Raw genomic sequence first — 17,656 nt, forward strand, 5'->3', positions numbered from 1 at the left:
ACTGACAGAAACAAAAATAGTTATTTCTGATTCGACGCCTTTTTGCCATTAGCCCTCGGCTGTTGGTCAAACGTTTTCGGGCTGCACCCACTTCACGTGCCTCTCACACGACGTCATAAAACCGCAAAAACTTAACACGGCAAAGTGACGCGTATGCGTTAAAGATGTATTAATATGCCGAACTAAACTGAATTTCCTTCTGAACAGCTGCAGGCCGCCCCATTCCGAAAGGAATAAAAGATGGCTGCCGCCAATCGCTCCGGCACTAGCTACTCGCCCCTGCCGGAGAGCATGGGTTTTTTCGCATGTAATAAAACTTTTTTGCGTGGCCGTGTAACGTTTTCGAGAACTTTCGGCATGTTTACGACCTCCTTCTGCCAACTCTTTGCTGAGGATCTGTTTTAGCGTCATTCCTAAGTTTCCGTTGCATGCCGTCGCGATTGTCGACGAGTCACCGCAAGCTAAGTAGGAGAAAGCGGACCACTCGCAGACGCCGTCACCACCCTCTTCATCCGGTTATCGATAGTCAGTGCAGTGGCTCGGCCCCATCGAATCCCTCTCGACTTGAGTGTGCTGCTAGCCTCTTGTGAGCCAGTTAGGTAAGAGAAGCCGCTTAGTGCAGGCAATGTTATTCGTTTTTCAAGCAAACGAAAATTACTTCCTATGAACGAGGGGAGCATTTGATTGGTCTTTTCAGACAAACATGTGGGTGATCGTCCGATGCTTGCGTCGGCGGTTATGCAAATTTGACGTTAGGAGATTGGAATAAAAACATATTGGAATAGATTTGCGTTATACGGCCCCTGATTTCCCTATGTGCTTTGTGGTGAACAAATATGGTGATGACGCGTTGATTCTGACCTGCTGGAAATTTTACAAATCTTAGAGACACTACACAAGTATTTTATTTATTTTTTATTTATACATAGCGCAGCGCAATTAGCTCTATAGCAGGAAGTGGGGTGAGGAAAGGTATACAGAAAATACATTGGAGTATACCGCGGTAAACACAAGTGAACACTTTTACAAAAGCGCACTGATGAAAGGAAAACACACAAGAAGTTATACAAATGCTGCCGGGCATAGGTGAGAACGACTATGCATCTAGGATGGCGGTTGCGAAAATTGGGGATGAGCATGAGCGAATGGACCCAAGTAATGAATTCCAGTCTTCAACTGAGCGGGGAAAAAAGCTGAATTTGCACATGTTAGTACGAGCGTGGTAGGGTATCAAGTTTTGGCCATGGTCTTCTCGTTGATGATCCTGGCGCGAAGGTAATGTAATTATCATTTGAGAGCCTAAGCAAAGAATTTACAATGGAATGCCAGAATTTTAGTGATTCGACATGGCAACGAGAAGAGAGCGTGGTTAGGTTAAAGGAAGAAAGTGTTGAAGAGGGTGAAAAGTCGCGATCGCAACGATGACATATAAATCGCACAGTTTTTTTCTGTATTGCTTCTAGCTTATTCATCTCTAACTACTTATGCGGGCTCCAAACTACAGATCTATAATCAAAGAACAAGGCGGATTAGAGATTTATACATTAGTAAATTTGTGTCGTTAGGAGATAGGCTTAGCGTTCGCCTCAAGTAACCTAATTTTTTTAGGGGTTTACTGCATATGTAATCAACGTGTTTAGACAATGACATGTTATGCGTAATATGACACCGAGATACATATACTCAGAAACCGTATCTACAGCGCGGCCATTGAACGAGTAATTAAAAATAGAGGGGAAGATTTGTTGCAGAAAGACATCAGAACGGTTTTATTGAAATGAATGTTCATATGCCAAGTGTTACACCAATCGAGAAACCAAGAAAACAAATGATCGTCAGAAGAGGTAATCACTTCATATAGAATGCAGTCATCAGCATAAAGACGGTTGTTAGAAGACCAGGGATGTAGCAAATCGTTTATATATAATAAAAAAAAGAAGCGGCCCAAGGACGGAGCCTTGGGGCTCACCTGATGTCACATCAAGATGCATAGTCAGTCTAACTGTAAGAGACGAACTGGGAGCGAAACAAGAGAAAGCTTAAAATCCAATTACCTAAATGAAGATTATTCAGTACAGCATTAGGTTTAGCAATAAGTTTGGAATGTAAAACAGTGTCCAATACCTTCGAGAAATTTATAAAAATGGCATCAACCTGGTTGCCTACATGAAGGTTAAATGAAATGTCATGCGTGAACTCAGCTATCTGCGCTAACGTGCTAAAACCACACCTAACCCATGTTGCATGTTAGACAGTAAATTATTTGATTCCAGAAAGAGCGTGATATGCTCATGAATGACGTGTTCCAGAATTTTGCATGAGCGTGATGTCAGTGAAATGGGCCTGTAGTTCGACAAACACTGCTTATGTCCAGATTTATGAAGAGGGAGCACTTTGGCTAACTTCCATGAAGAAGGTACAGTAGCGGATCATAAGGACTTTCTGAATATGACTCACAGATATTTCGATGACCACAACGAATAACGAACAAGGAACGCGTTGTGTATCCCGTCCGGACCGGTGCATTTCTTAACATCCAGCTTTAATATAAGGTTGAGGATGCCTTCTCAGTTTATGTCAACGTCACTGAACCCTTCAGAAGAAACTATATGGGTAAGTGTCGAGATGAAGTTGTTATCGGAAACAAACACGGACTGGAAATACTTGTTGAAAGCATCAGATATCACCGCCGGGTCGTTGATGACATCATTATCCATACTGAAAGAAGTGGATGAAGCACCGCGAGGTAAAATAGACGACCAAAATTTTCGTGGCTCAGTTCTTAACAAATTGTGCAGGCGAACGCGAAAAAAGAAATCCTTTTCCTTTTGCAACTTAAGATTCAGTTCTTTCTTTGCCTTAACAAATCTATCCAACGCCATGGGATCACTGCCTCCTCTGGAACGCCTTAACCTTCGAACGCGACGGGACAAATGGAAGATATCACGAGCCATCCATGGAATGTTGGGATTTTTTTTCTTACTTTTATTAGGCACAAAACGTTCGATACATGATTTGACAAGACGCTCAAAGTAATTAGCAAGGCAGTTGACATCCTGCTTATCTGAAAGGGCACTAAACGCATCGAAATGATCAGATAAGACATCAGTAAGGAAGTTCTCCGCACGAGGGAAATCAGGGTAATTAGTAAACGTGTAGGGGGATTTAGAAATTGGACAAGAGAGTGACACTAAAACGCCTTTATGGTCTGCAATACCATCAATTACCTTGCAAGAAAAGTCACGTTCGGCTAGGTTAGCGTTAAAAAAAACTAAGTCAAGGACGGAGGTTAATCTGGTTGCACTAGGAACAACCTGGATGAGACCAACGGACAAGGAAATGTTTATTAGTTCTTTACAAATAGCTGTGTCGCGACCGACTGCAGACAATGATGGCCAGTGGATGCCAGGGGCGTTGAAGTCACCGTTGTAAATAACACTCGATGAAACAATGTTAATCTCGCTCATGGAATTTTCAACAGCATGAAGGACATCAAGAGTAGAGCCGGGAGGACGATATATAACACTAATCACACCACACCGATTATGTAGGTAAATTTTACACCACACGGATTCTGTTTCTGGAGGAGAAGGCAAGACAGAATCGTAGATCCCACCGGATAAGCAGTGCCGCGCCAACACCAGTTTCACAATTCCTGTCTAAGCGCACGGCAATAAAAGCCGGTGGAGTGAACTCTGTCTCTGTGGTGCCGATAACATGCGGGGAACGAACAGATATATGGGACAATAAATGGGGAAACTTTTTAACAATACTGCGAGCGTGTATATTGAAGGCAACAATGTTCTGAAACGGCCAGGATGAATTCAGGAAGCGGATGGAACGGAAGTCAAATGGCCAGGCACAGAAGAAACACGTTGAGCGGGTGCGATTACTAATGAGTTACTAATCAGTTATAACGAACCTTGTCAATGAAAGCATGATCATATCTCAACTTCACAACAGAGCCGCTGTCCTGAAAAGAGGCTGATTCGTGCCAGATTTTCTTCCGAATTAACCGATCCCTAGAAGAGAAAACTTCTTTACTGACAAAATTTGAGCCCTTCAGTTTTGAGATGTTCTCAAGAACCTCGGTTCCGTCGTTGAAGTTAGAAAGCTTTAGAATGACGGGACGAATGTAACCAGTGCGTGCTCTCCCAAGCTGTGGCAGCGTTCACTATGAGGGCAGCTAGTCTTCAAGTGCTCAGTAAATACAGATGAAACTGCAGACATCAGGGTGGTAGCGTTTTCATCCTGGACTTCGAAAATACCGTGTTTTATCAGATTGTTTCTACGAGAATGATTTTCAAGACTGTCATATTTAAGATCAAGCCCGTTACCTTAGAAGCCAAGGCAATTATTCCAGCACGTAAATCACACAGTAAACTAGAGTCTTTGGACATAGGAGTGGACTCTAGTGCATGAACACGTGTCTCTAAAACATCAAAGCGACGCGCAACTGAGTGTTGAAATGACTTAATTTCCGCAACATCTCGTGCCAACTGAGTTGGCCCTCCAATCATCTGGAGAACATTTCGGATACCGAAGGGCCGTTGTTGTCATGGCTATCAAAGGAAGGGCTAGCATCATCTTTCTCATCGAGAGCGGAACCTTTCTCATCGAGAGCATGCCTAGACATAGACCGAGGGCCGGGCCAGGGTTGATTTCCAGATCTCCCCTTAAGAGGAGACAACTTGCGCAATACAATGCACGCGACCAGCAGCATACAACACTTTGTGGGCAAGGGAGCAGCAACTGAAAGCGATCATCAGATCGGATACACTCGGCATCATAATAGTAACATACCTGCATGAAGTACAAGCAGCGATTAAATATGGTGCTGATTAAACAATGGCGTAGAGCGTGTTAAAAAGTACTGAAGTCTATTCGAAAGTAGTTTCAATATGGAAGAGGTCCAAACATTGAAAAAGCTGAAAATGCCCGATGTTTAGGCGCGTAAATAATAATGGAACGCTTTACGTAATTATGAATGGTCAAATTAATTTTGAAGCGTGTGCTAAAAAATGTATTTCTGATGGCCTAATCGGAATATTCTTGTTTTAAGCGAGGAAATTATATTTATTTAGAGCGTCCACTTTGGGCCGTACATATAAGCGACGGTCCGTAAGTGCGCTTCACAGCAGTGGTCACTTCTCCGGGGCAACTGAAGAATGCGGCAACCATGCGGCTGATAGTATCGTGCGCGGTTTTACGGTCTCACAATTCCGGGAACATAGAAACATGGTAGCCACGAACGACATTCCTGGGAGCAGCTTTTCATTCACGCGTCGCCACATAGGTGCAGCTAGGACAGGTGCAGCATGACTCCTAGGACTCATATCGTGTGCCTGGTTTTGTCGCTTTCAAAACTTCCAGTCTTCACTGCCTTACCGACGGTCTTTGAGACCCTTACAACGCACGTGTGGCGGAGTATGAGGTGAGCCCACAATTAACAGTCATGTGTGATGATGGCACGAAATTGTGAAAAGGTACCCCTAACTTTGAGAGAGATCGCAGAATCCAACCTTGCTTGCAGTTTAACTTTTTTTCTTTTCGATCTTTCTCTCTCGCACACACAGCAATTCTTGAGCAGATGGGGTGCATGTGTATGTCCTTTGTAGGGCCTCTGCCATAAAATTCACGGTGCCGGAAACCCGGTTAGAGGCGCTCTTGCCATGAAAGGTTGCACAAAATTTCTGTTCTGCAGATATATTAAAATGGTTTTCACGATAACGCAGACCTTGAAGATTTTTCTTGTTCTTGTACTGTGATGACGCACCGTCTGAAAACTAAAGAATTATGATAAGTACAGTCCTCAATGACGAGGAATTTAGCATGATGGGCACCAGATTCTACGGCGCGATTCTGTGCGACGAAGGGATGAAACGTCGCTTGCGTATTACCTCAGTGATACAATTTGGGAGCATTTTTTGAAGGGAAAGCAATTATTTGGTGCGATGAAGAATAAATTCATCACCCTGTAGGCTCGTTTTGAGCTCTCTTAAGCACTTTGCTTGTTCTAACCTCACGAAGTGTTGAAACTTGAGATCTTGTAGCGTGTCTAAAAGGTTCTCGGAAAATTCAGTGGCAATTACGATCATTGTTTTGAGCCTGCAGCGCATACTACTGACCGAATGCTGAACATAGATGTGGTCCATTAACCTGTGAGGACGAAAGATCAGTAATACTATACAAGTACTTTCATGAACCCAAAAATAAGATTGCTTTAAAATTCTTTATGCTTACCAATTCACAGGCACAGCATTCAGGTGCAGAAGCACTGGCCGTACAGTATGACGTCTTTTTTGCATCATATCTGCCATACAAGGATAATAAATATTAGCGTCTTCTTGCCTGCGTTAAAAGGTACCACAGAATCGTCCTAAAACTTAGGCAGTCAAATGGTATACCCTACATTCTTTCTCGCCATGCGTGCTGCATCCGATGTCAGCTGAGTAATTGTTTGGGGACATCGTCCTTCTATATCTTTGTCTCTTCCCGTTCCCTGCATCCACGATCGCGCGAAAGCCAAACTGAATCCTACGACGCCCTCTGGTGTAATACACGCTTCACGGCTGCAAACATTGAGCATTACGTCATCTCAGAAGTGGCTTAATCTTCAGTAGAAAACAACTAGTGGCTCCGCTGGCCGCAGGCCACTGCCTTTTTACAGCGTGAGCTATATTTCTTTTGTGTATGTGCTTATTTTAATCAAGTTAGCAGTTTTAGTGCATCGTTCTGTGGTGACCTCCCAGGATGGAAGATATACTTCGGCTTCGCCCAACACTACCTGGTAGGCCTGAACACTTCCACATTTAGTTGTACAGACCAAGCTGTTGCCTTTATAAGAGCACAGGCGTTCCGTGTAAAATATGACAACACAGTGTTGTACTCGCACCATTCGCAATATTTGTGCTACGTGCCACCAGGAGATGCGACGGAAAGACGAACCGTGCATCTCACCGGCTGTGACAGCGATGCGACCTCTAGAGCAAAGTTCACCTGTGCAGAAGCTGGGCTGAAGAAACCAAAGAGACATTCGCCTCCGTAGCACGAACCACGCGGGTCAAGAAGCGATGTAGAAGCAGTCTGAAAGCATTGACTATAGATGGCTCGGTGTTTCACATACACTTTTGCTATGACAATATCTTTCTAAGCCAACTATCTAACTTTTTTTTTTCTGGCACCTACTTCATCGGCGGCGCCATGCTAACCCGAAGAATGCATGTAGGATTAGTATTATCAAAAAGCCATCAGCTGAGAACACAAATCAGCATACCATCTTAGCTGTGAGGCCGCTATATTTTTCCTTTTCCCCGGAGAAGCGCGCGGCACAATGAAGCGGACTTGCGGGCTGGCGCTTATTTGCACAAGGTGGACGCCCAACAAGTATTTATTTTTCTCACCTAAAGCAAGAAGTACTCCCATCGAACATATTGAAAAATAGAATGAAAGCTATTCTGTGCGTCCTTCCAAATGTATCGAACCATAAATTTTAATTGCAACGCATCGCCAATTTATGTATGCCTGTACGCGAGCCGTTTCATTTTCTTTTTTATGTTTGCGCCCCATTCAGTTCGAAACTACTCGCCTATTTTGTTCACTACATTTTTCGAGGACTTTACTACCAACTATACAGTCAGTCCCTTAAGTTGTGTATACAAAACTTCTAGAATTTTCTAAAAGTTGGTAAACTCATCGCATAATCACGGTATTGTTCCACCACAATCACACTGTGGGAAAAAGGTAGCGGCCATTAATAGGCGGGATTAAGCAGGCACGATTCCTGTTATAGAAGCGAGGAGAGTTGTAAGGTCTTCTGTGTAGTTTTGTATATTTGTGGGTTTTTTCGCAATCTAGGTTTCACCCACCACCGCCACATTCGTAGCACTGTAAGAGGCAGCAAAAATGTTTTTCTTGCAAAAGTAGTTCACAAGAACAAATAAAGTAGTAAAATGATTCACCACAATTTTTTTAATGGAATCGGAAAAGGTCGAGTGCAATGTTTGGGACGTTTGGTTTGGAACGGCAAAGTACTTAAGATAAATTTGATCTGCCTGAACATAACTGCATGTTTTCACTAGCCTCTTCTCTTTTGCAGGAACCAGGCTGCCAACAAATGCGCACACAACAACTGTCTTTTCAAGTGTGCTGTATGTGCTACGCTTGCATTGTTGTACGAGTGGCGAAGAGCTCCAGCCTTTACGTCCTGATTCACTGCAGCCTTTGTTGCACTAATCGGGCTGAGATCTTTGCCCGTTTTCCGACACCCTAACAGCTCAAACATGACGAACAAATGAATTTTGACTGCACCAATTTACCTTGACCTTGTAGCTGACACCATTTTATTTCTTCTCCAAGTTTCTCTTTTTCGTCCATATTTATTGAAGCTGCACGTGAACTTAATATTTTCTGCTAAATGTGAGTGTCAATTTGTAAAACAATAAATTACCGTTATTTTAGGATTTTTCTGTTCGGATAAGATTACCAAAACGCCATCCACTCGGATCCTACAAACGCAGGCAGTAGTGCAACTGACGAAGTTATTCTATGCAGCACATAAAACCATCCATATTCTAGACCGTCACCGCTCGGGTGTAAGCTCCCGATGTTATGCAGCAGTAAATGTTTGCAGGAAATATTCTATTTCTTCTCTGGTTGTAGCTTCAGCTTAGATGACTTATGAAGGTCGGAACAATGAGTTCATTTCATTTAAAACAGATGGCTGTTCGCTTCTATGGGGCTTGCAGATGTTCAGCAATGGTCCAAGCAACAAAATGCAATGTAGCGGCTTGTCTACTCGGATCCCACTACAGGTCAAACGATGATGCAAACTGCGAAATGGGTGATGTTGAGAAATACAGTAAAGAGTGCATTAGTATAATTATTGCAATAAACTGAGATCAACTAAGAAAAGTATGTGCTTCATAATGTACATACACTTGTTCATGCTAAAGTAACTTCAGGATACCACACAAACTGCTTAAATTTCTGACTAGAAATTCTACCAAATGACTGCATTACAAATTGTGGGCCTTAAGAAAGCTCACGTCTCTACAGTTACACATTATGGGCAGCGGATGACTTCACATATCATATTGATGATCATGCTCTCCAAAACAAGAATTTGGTATATCTGTCGAAGAAGAATAAAAGCTGAACGCCTTTTTTTGCGCAATTACATAGCGGTTTCATGTTTATGGTTCTGGAAAACAAGGCGTTCATTTCGCCATATTTTTCAATGCGATGAAATAATGCAATTCAATAATGTGGCGAGAAGTCAACATGATATAATTAAACGTATATGAAAACAAACAAAGACTAATCACCAGCCAGATCAGTTAAGTTATACTGCAGACGCTAGGTTTTCTTTTTCGGGGAAGCGAGATGGTGCAATTCCGAAAGTCAGGGACACTAATTAACGATACATTCAGATCCGCCACAAGCACTATTTTCCAGCACGGGAGAATATTTTTTTCATCAGCTAGTCTTTACAAGGCTGACATCATGCAAAAGAATGACACAAATTTTATCTAGATGACGCTCGTGTTTCAGGTTCCTAAGCAATCGAAACCAAGAAGTACACCGCAACTAAAAAATGTGACAGTTGCTTGAACTTGAGAACAAAGTTAACAAAACGTGCTTCCACAGGCTGTAACACAGCAAATTCAAAATACGCAAGACAAAAAAACACTAAAGGTGGTAATCAACTGCTGACCACTGAATTTTCAGAAGAATTAGACTTTGCGTAGCGTGTACGTAAAATGAGGATAGCACAGGAAACGCAGGCATTAGTGCTTATTCATTGACCAGATGCTACAAATTCAACAAACCGAATAGTACCCTCCGCTTCTAAAACTAGTTACAAGAAACAGAAACGATTGTTTTCATCAGCTGCACGATCTATAAGAGCTCTACCATGTGCGTTCTGCCGCACGTGTATGATAATTGCTTCTCCTCTAAGAAAATATTTATTATGGGATAATCGCAAAGAGGCGCATGCGGTATTTTGTGCATTTCTGCTTATACCAAGATGAAGCAATAACAATTTGTGTCGCACAGACTTGTGCTACCTTAAATTGTATGCTTCAAATACGCTGTTGCCTTCAGTACGAGTGGTTTAAGTAAAAGCAGTCATACTTGCACTCATCGGGTGCGTTTTATTGACAGCGCGGAGGCAACTTCACAAGAGAACGCTTCGGCATAATGTCCTTCAATGCAAACATAACTCCGCTCCCACAATTTCTGTCCTGCTCTTGCGGGTTTACATCACAAACTTCTCAGTAGTACTCTGTCTTGAAGCTTCACAAAGCGCCAAATCGGCCGTTCCGTCTTTGTCTCGTTCGAAGTCAGTCCAGCTTGGTCACAATACAGACACCATTACCCATGATAACCATGATCACCATCCGGAGCGTGAATAGCAATTGAAACCAAAACACTGCTGAAAAGAAAGCAGCAGAAACGCGGTTGCAAAAAAATAAAAAAAAACAGCAGGAGACAAAGTGACCGCAAATTTTTTTCTCTGCCATACGCCATGCTCTTTCTGCATCGCCATACGTCGGTGACGGAGAAAGACGAACATTCTGTCTCGGTGACTAAAAGCTCGAAAGTCGCAATAGAAATGTTCTGTAGCATCAATTGCTCTGAGGTCGCAACAGCTTCGTATTGTGACAGCGAGTCCGACATTTCAATGGGATGTTTCTGTAGCGACGACAGACACTCTGTCGCGGCGTTAGAAATGTGCCACTTTCTATCGCAACTATAAAAGTTCAGACGTTTTACATAGGGGTGTACATTGTACTTTTTTCCTGTGCGATTTTCAGTAGTGCGTTCTCTGAATCAGGCAATGTTGATAGCACCGACACTGGTATTAAAATCACAGTAGCCAATTGTCGTAATTCTTCGGCGATGACGAGGAACCAGCATATCCCTGCAGGCTTCCTCAAAATCGGACGCTGATCGTAATGTACGCATCTATGGCTACGGCATCGTCTCCATTTTGTTTTATTTTGTAAGATCTTATGCACAGGCTCGTGCACTTGCACGGACTGTTAGGCTGACACAATAGTTAATTTCCCACAAATTTATGTGAGCTTTTGCCAGGCGGAAAATGTTTTGGGTTTCGGGTGTTTTGGGTCTACAGAGTTGTGTGATAATCTCTCTCACGCGGGTACAGATGAAACACTCGAGCTACCTACGCTACCTACAGGCGCTACTGTGAAAAACGGGTAGGCTGTGTAAATGAGCAGTTACCCAAGAATGTTTATGTAGCTATTCTGCAGTGAAGCCAAAAATTATATGCACGCTCAAAGGTGCAAATAGCGAGAGATAGCTGTTGGAATTAGCTCTAACAACCCTTAAAGCGTCCCCGGTCATTGGTGTCTTTTCCTGAATTCCTTGACTGATATGAATCGGAAAATCGATGTTAAGAACTTCACGGAGTATTTCTCGATGTTAACCACACTTTTGCTCTTTTATAGAGGCACCAGTTGATGTGGTGGAGTGAAAGCCCACCTTCGCTCTCAACATACAAATGTAAACACCAGCGCGGAGAGAGATGCTTGCTATTGACATGGTCAAAATGTACAAGTTTACCGACGTTCAGCGTGGTGGACTGATATAATATTGGGTCACAAGCGTTAGGGCGAAACTTGGAATCCCCGGCTGAGGTTTACGTATATTTTACTTTCCATATTTATTTTATTTTTACACTAAGAAGATTACGTATTCCTAGATAGCTCTCTGTTGATTTTTGAAATAAATATTGATCATGAACGTCAGACAACAAACAAAAGACAACATAACGTCCCAATATACGACAGACTGATATTTACTGTTGTGTTTTTTAACTGGGATTTATGAATGAATGAAGAATGAATGTTTATTTCATCTTGAATACACTTTCAAGAAAGGTGCAGGGGCAAAAGGCGCACAGCGCCTGACAGGGGCCCCTGTACCCCCAATATAAGCTTTTATTATACATTATTTACTGGTAGTTCATTGGCAGTGAGCGGACACACACAACGTTACACACTTTAACACATTATACACGAGTTTACACAAACTGAGAACAGAAATAACAAAAAAAAATTTTGGGTTACAGTTTGTTTACTAATATAGATAATATAGATAGTAATATATAGTTCACAGTCAATAACGTAAAGGGTATACAGGTAAATTACCATAGTACACTAAAGTAACCATGAACATGTACGTATCCACGTAAAACAGAAAAAACAGAAAAAAAGGGGGTATAATATAGTTATGTAGCAATAATCACTCTCTCAAACACTGTGTTAGTAAAAATTCTTTCACATGGTTTTTGAAGGCGTTTCTTGTCATACTGAAATCAATGTTATCTTCTAGCTTATTTAGGATTGTTAGTACTTGGTACCTGGTTGTTTGTTCACCATACTTGGTCCTTGTGTTTAGGGTCCGTTTTCTTTTTAGTCTCATATCGTAAGGAGCTTCATTAATGTTATCATGTATATGGAGTGCATTTTTATATATATACTGCAGTAGTTTAAAATCGTAAACGTCGTTAGCTTTAAGCATTCGGTATTTAAAAAATAATGGTAATGTGCTTAGTTCATGACATGGTCCCTGATAGTTTTCGTAAATGCGCAATATTTTCTTTTGTAGAATAATGAGCCTGTTGTAGTTAGCTTTTGTTGTGGTACCCCATACCAATATGCCGTACGATAATCTGGAGTAGAACAGTGAAGTATACAGATTTTGTTTCAGCCAAATAGGTATTAAGTGTGCAATTTTATACAAGCATCCAACAGATCGGGAGAGTTCGGTAGTTAAATTATTAATGTGTACATTCCATGAAAGGTGCTCTTGGAACCAAACACCAAGAAACTTTTGCTCTTTAACCCTGGTTATCTGTTGCCCTTCAAAAGTTAAAACTATTTCTCTACTTAGTGGTTTGTTAAGTGCACGAAATATTATGTACTTTGTTTTTGTTGTGTTAAGCTGCAGCCTATTTTCCCGGAACCAGGCCGCGAGGGATGTAATATAAGTGTTGGCCCTTCTTTCTAAATCTGTTAAATCTGTGGAAGTAAAAAAGATATTAGTATCATCGGCATACATAATGAGTTCAGGAGAGTTGGGTATAGTTACAATGTCATTAACGTAAACAAGAAATAAAAACGGTCCTAATATTGACCCCTGTGGAACGCCTTGTGTTAACTTTAGCTGTGATGATGTGGCATCTTTTATTTGCACGATCTGATAGCGGTCACTTAAGTAGTTTTTAACGAGCTCTAATACAACTCCCCGCACACCATATCTAGACAGTTTGTGCAGTAGGATATCGTATTTTATTGAATCAAATGCTTTCTTTAAGTCGAGAAATAAACCAAGTGTTAACTTTTTACTGTCAATGTTAGTAAGTATGCTATCTTTAATATAGCACAACGCTTCTTCGGTTGATCTATTTTTTTGAAATCCATATTGGCTACTAGACAAGATTTTGTGTTTGTCAAAAAAAGAAATTAGCCGTTGGTTAATCACACTTTCAAAGATTTTGGACAAAATGGGGAGCACCGATATTGGTCGGTAATTTGATAAATTATTTCTATCACCTCCTTTAAATATAGCTCTTACTCGTGCTATCTTAAGTTTATGTGGGAAAACACCGGTTGTTAGCATGAGATTAATAATGTGAGCAATTGTCCCCGAAACAAAGTGAGATATTTGTTTTAATTCTTTGGAGCCAATTTCGTCAATTCCAGGGGCGACGTTACTTTTCAGCAGCCTTATGGACGCTTCCACTTCGGTAGGAGATGTTGGTTGCATGAATATTGTTTGTTCTAACATGGGTATAGCTGTAATATTAGTCTCACAATCAGTGGCATTAGGCTCTTCATAACATCCTGCATTTATGAAGTGGGCATTCATTGAGTTAGCCAGATCCTGACCACAAGTCGTTCTACCATTTATAGTCATTTCATTTATATCACCAAACTGTTTTTTTCTATTTGTTAATGCATTTACCATTTCCCACACCTTCTTAGGGTTGTCATAAATGTTCTCAAATTTTGCTGTGTAGTAATTATTTTTAGCTTTTCTTAAATCATTGTTCAGAGAATTTCGGATTTTTTTGTATCTACGAAACACTTCAGGATCCCGGCAGCCAAGGAATTCGTGGTATAATTTATTCTTATCCTTTATACGTTGATATAGATTTTTGTTTATCCAAGGTTTTCTATATTTTTTATTTCTACGCACCACGATTCTCTTGAATGGAAATGCTTTATCAAAACAGCTATAGACCATGTGAAAAAACATATCATATGCAATGTCGACATCGCTCTGCTCTAATATAACGCTCCAGTCCTGCTCTTGAACTAGGTTAACGAATGCCTCGCGTGAGCTTTCACTGAAGTTTCGTAGAAATGATACCTGCTCATCAGCCTCATTTTTATATCGAGTAGTTAGAAGAAAGAGTGGCAGATGGTCGCTAATATCGGAAGAAAAAACACCCGGTTTTATATAATCTGCACTGAGGTTTGTTATACAGACATCCAATAACGTAGCACTGTGTGTTGTGATTCTAGTGGGTATATCTATATAATTTTGACAGGCATACGTTGACAACAGGGTCGTAAATTCTCTAGAGTACGGGTCTGAGGATTTCAGGTCAATATTTATGTCTCCCATAATGACAAATGTGCCCCTATTGAAAGCATTGTCACATAACAGTGTCTCAAAGAAATGAAGAAAATGTTCTTTTTTTCCTAACGGTGGCCTATAGACAACTACTGTTAGTATCTTGCCAACGAGTAAGGCTAAACATTCCACATCGTCATTAATGACGGATAGGTGAGGCAGCTTCTCACGTGCAAGTGTGTCCTTAAAATATATAGCAAGGCCCCCTCCCTTCCTTACGCTACGGCACAAATGCTCAGAATGGTACCCAGGTAGACACGGTACTTCATTTCCATGAATCCAAGTCTCTGTGAACATTATCACGTCGAATGATACAGTACAGGAGCCTAGAAAGTGGGTAATGTCATCAACTTTATTGCTGATGCTCCTGCTATTGATATGCAGAAAGCAAAAATTATTTTTGGAGAGAGAGAATTTAGAATTAAAAGCATCAATCGTGTAATAATTTATCTCATCTTCTAGCACGGCCATGACAAGAATGAGGGTCAAAAATGTTCAGATGACGCTACGCTCGAAGGTAAGCCGCTATGAATGCGCAGCCGTATCAGCAGATATCTTACTCAGATCTGCTTGTGTGGCGACACGGATCACAGGCGAGCCTTCATCCCTTCTTGCCAAAATTTTCCCGCCGTTTGTCCAGACAAATTTCCAGTTTGCAGCTTTCTTTTTTTGGATTGCGGCTGAAAGCAGCGCCTTATTAGCTTGCGTGAGATTCTCGTTTACGTAAACAGGCGTCTTCGCCGTACTTCCAAGCACTGAACTGTCTATCCTTTGTTTTCTGCATTTAGACAAGAAAGCGTTGCGTTTGCTCCGTCGCACAAAACGAGCAATAATGGTCTGTGCACCCTGCTGCGAGCCACGTACCCAGTGACACGTATCAAGATCGGCTTCTTCGGCAATCTCACCCACGCTTTTCCCAATTTTTTTTATTGTGTTCACTGGATCTTCTCCCGCTAGTGCTCCTTTTATTTCCACATTATTGAGGCGCTGGTATTGCTCCAGTTCTTCACACTTCTGAACGAGCCTTTCGTTTTCCGAAAGGCTCGTTCATTTTATACCATCTTGCTATCGTAGGCGGGGGGGAGGGGGGCATGGATGAAAAATTATTTTTTATAAAATTTTCGTCCACCTTCCTAAATTATTGTTTATCATATTACGTGTACTGATATATCATATTGCTTCTTTTGCTGTTTCACATACGAGCTGCGTGGCATATTTGGGTCTTCTCGCACACAACGAACAATTTTTTCACTCATAATTATCCTCTCACACTGCAGCAGTCACATTCAGCATATTCATGATGGAATATCAAGCTTTCAGGAATTTTTATTCCAATAGCAATTACATGGGCACTGCAGACGCATTTTTGCCATCGTCATCGCTGTCGGCGTCGCTTTCGCCGTGAGGTACCCTATGAGTGAAAGCATGTGAGGGTGAGCCTGCGAACGCGGCTCAATCTCGCGTGCGCGTGCGAGGAACTCGGCTCAATGCTTGCCCGGATGTGTGGTCACGCGAGGGAGGTGGGGCGTTCTTTTACGGCGGCTGCTAGGGTGCTTGGGTGTCCCCGTCGCCCGCCGCTCCGTACAAAGCGGAGACAACTGCGGCGTCTACTACGGCGTTGGTCACGCGAATGGCGGACGGTGTAGTGGACGCATTTGGCGGACGCCGTAGGGACGGGTAGCCGGTCCTCGTGTGTCTCGAAACCAATCTGCGACGTGGCCAAAGTGCGCGCCCACGCGGGCCTCATCTTCAAAGGGATCCGCGACGTTTGCACAATGCGCGTAGTGCCGGCCGCTTCGTATGCGTTTTGCTTTCGACGTTTCGTTCACTCTGAAGTGAGAGATGCCTGAAGATCAATTCGATTGCTGCTGCCCTGATCCCTCACTCCAGAATTTTTACAGCAACTTCACGCGCTCATCGAGGGAGTTGCGTTTAAGGTTACCTGTGCGCGCGTGACGCCATGCTCGTTAATTTAGTTAAACGCGTTCGCGGGCTAATTGGTTTCCGCCCATGATAGAATGTGTGGATGGATGGTGTAACATTATAGAAAGGTCCTGCGAGCTACGGGGCGCAAGGTCCCATAGAGCGGGCTACTCCCACGTTGGGACCGGGAGTTGTAACTCCCTGGCCACATCGTGGGCTCGGTGGACGGCCCAGAGCTGCTCCGCCAGGTCCGTGCTGCGTAATGCGTCTTGTAGCCTGGCGGAGTCTTGATCCTTGTTTGCGTGGGTCGAATCACACGGCCAGAGCAAGTGATGTACTTCTAGTGTGCTATGGCAATTTTCGCAATATGATGTTTTGTATAGGTCAGGCATGTAGTGATGTAGTCTGTTCTGCGTGGGGTACATGTTTGTTTGAAGCATTCTGAACGTCGGGGCTTGAGGCCTGGTGAGCTTATTGGGAGGTGTGCTGTATATTCTGCGGTCTAGATGAAAGTGCTTTATGATCTCGTTATATGCGGAGGGAGGGTCCCGATTCTCGCTGGGATGGTCACGACCAGAATAGGTGGCGTCGCGGAAGGTTAGGTCTCGCGCGCTCCTGTGAGCCATCTCACTGAGATTGTGAGGGGCGTCCTCGATCTCTCCGAGGTGTGCCGGGAACCAGCAGATGGTGTGATGCTGCAGCGGTGCGGATCCATTAATTATTTGTAGTGCTTGTCTTGGAACTGCTCCGTTCTGAAAGGCTTTGACGGCCGAGCGTGAATCGCTGTAGACGTGGGTGGTGGTCGGGTCTGTGAGCGCGAGTGCGATGGCAACCTGTTCTGCTATCTCGGACTTGTGTGTCTTGACTGTGAGAGCGTTTCTCACTTGACCTTGCTTATTGATCGTGGTGGCAAGGAAGGCCTTCCTGGTTGGGTACTGTGCCGCGTCAACGAAACAGGCTAGGATCTTCTTATCACGTATTTCACGCAGGATGAACGATCCGCGTGCCAGCCTTCTGGGTTGATGGTGCGCGGGGTTCATGTTCCGCGGCAGTGGGCGAA

At 42.8% G+C, this 17,656-nt stretch overlaps 1 protein-coding gene across 7 annotated transcripts in view; it reads left to right on the plus strand.

The window, feature by feature from the left end:
* The window catches only part of LOC135917712 (uncharacterized), a 147,292-nt gene that overhangs the window by 46,390 nt on the left and 83,246 nt on the right, over positions 1-17,656 (plus strand). Inside the window, exon 1 of one of the 7 annotated variants that reach the window (XM_065451279.2) lies at positions 12,002-15,190. The exons of the other annotated variants lie outside the window; for them this stretch is intronic. The gene's annotated coding sequence lies outside the window, so the exon portion shown is untranslated. Of the gene's footprint in view, positions 1-12,001; positions 15,191-17,656 lie in introns of those variants that run through there. 7 annotated transcript variants of the gene reach the window in all.

The sequence above is a fragment of the Dermacentor albipictus genome, chromosome 3 (genome assembly GCF_038994185.2).
Source record: "Dermacentor albipictus isolate Rhodes 1998 colony chromosome 3, USDA_Dalb.pri_finalv2, whole genome shotgun sequence".
Classification (NCBI taxonomy): domain Eukaryota; kingdom Metazoa; phylum Arthropoda; class Arachnida; order Ixodida; family Ixodidae; genus Dermacentor; species Dermacentor albipictus.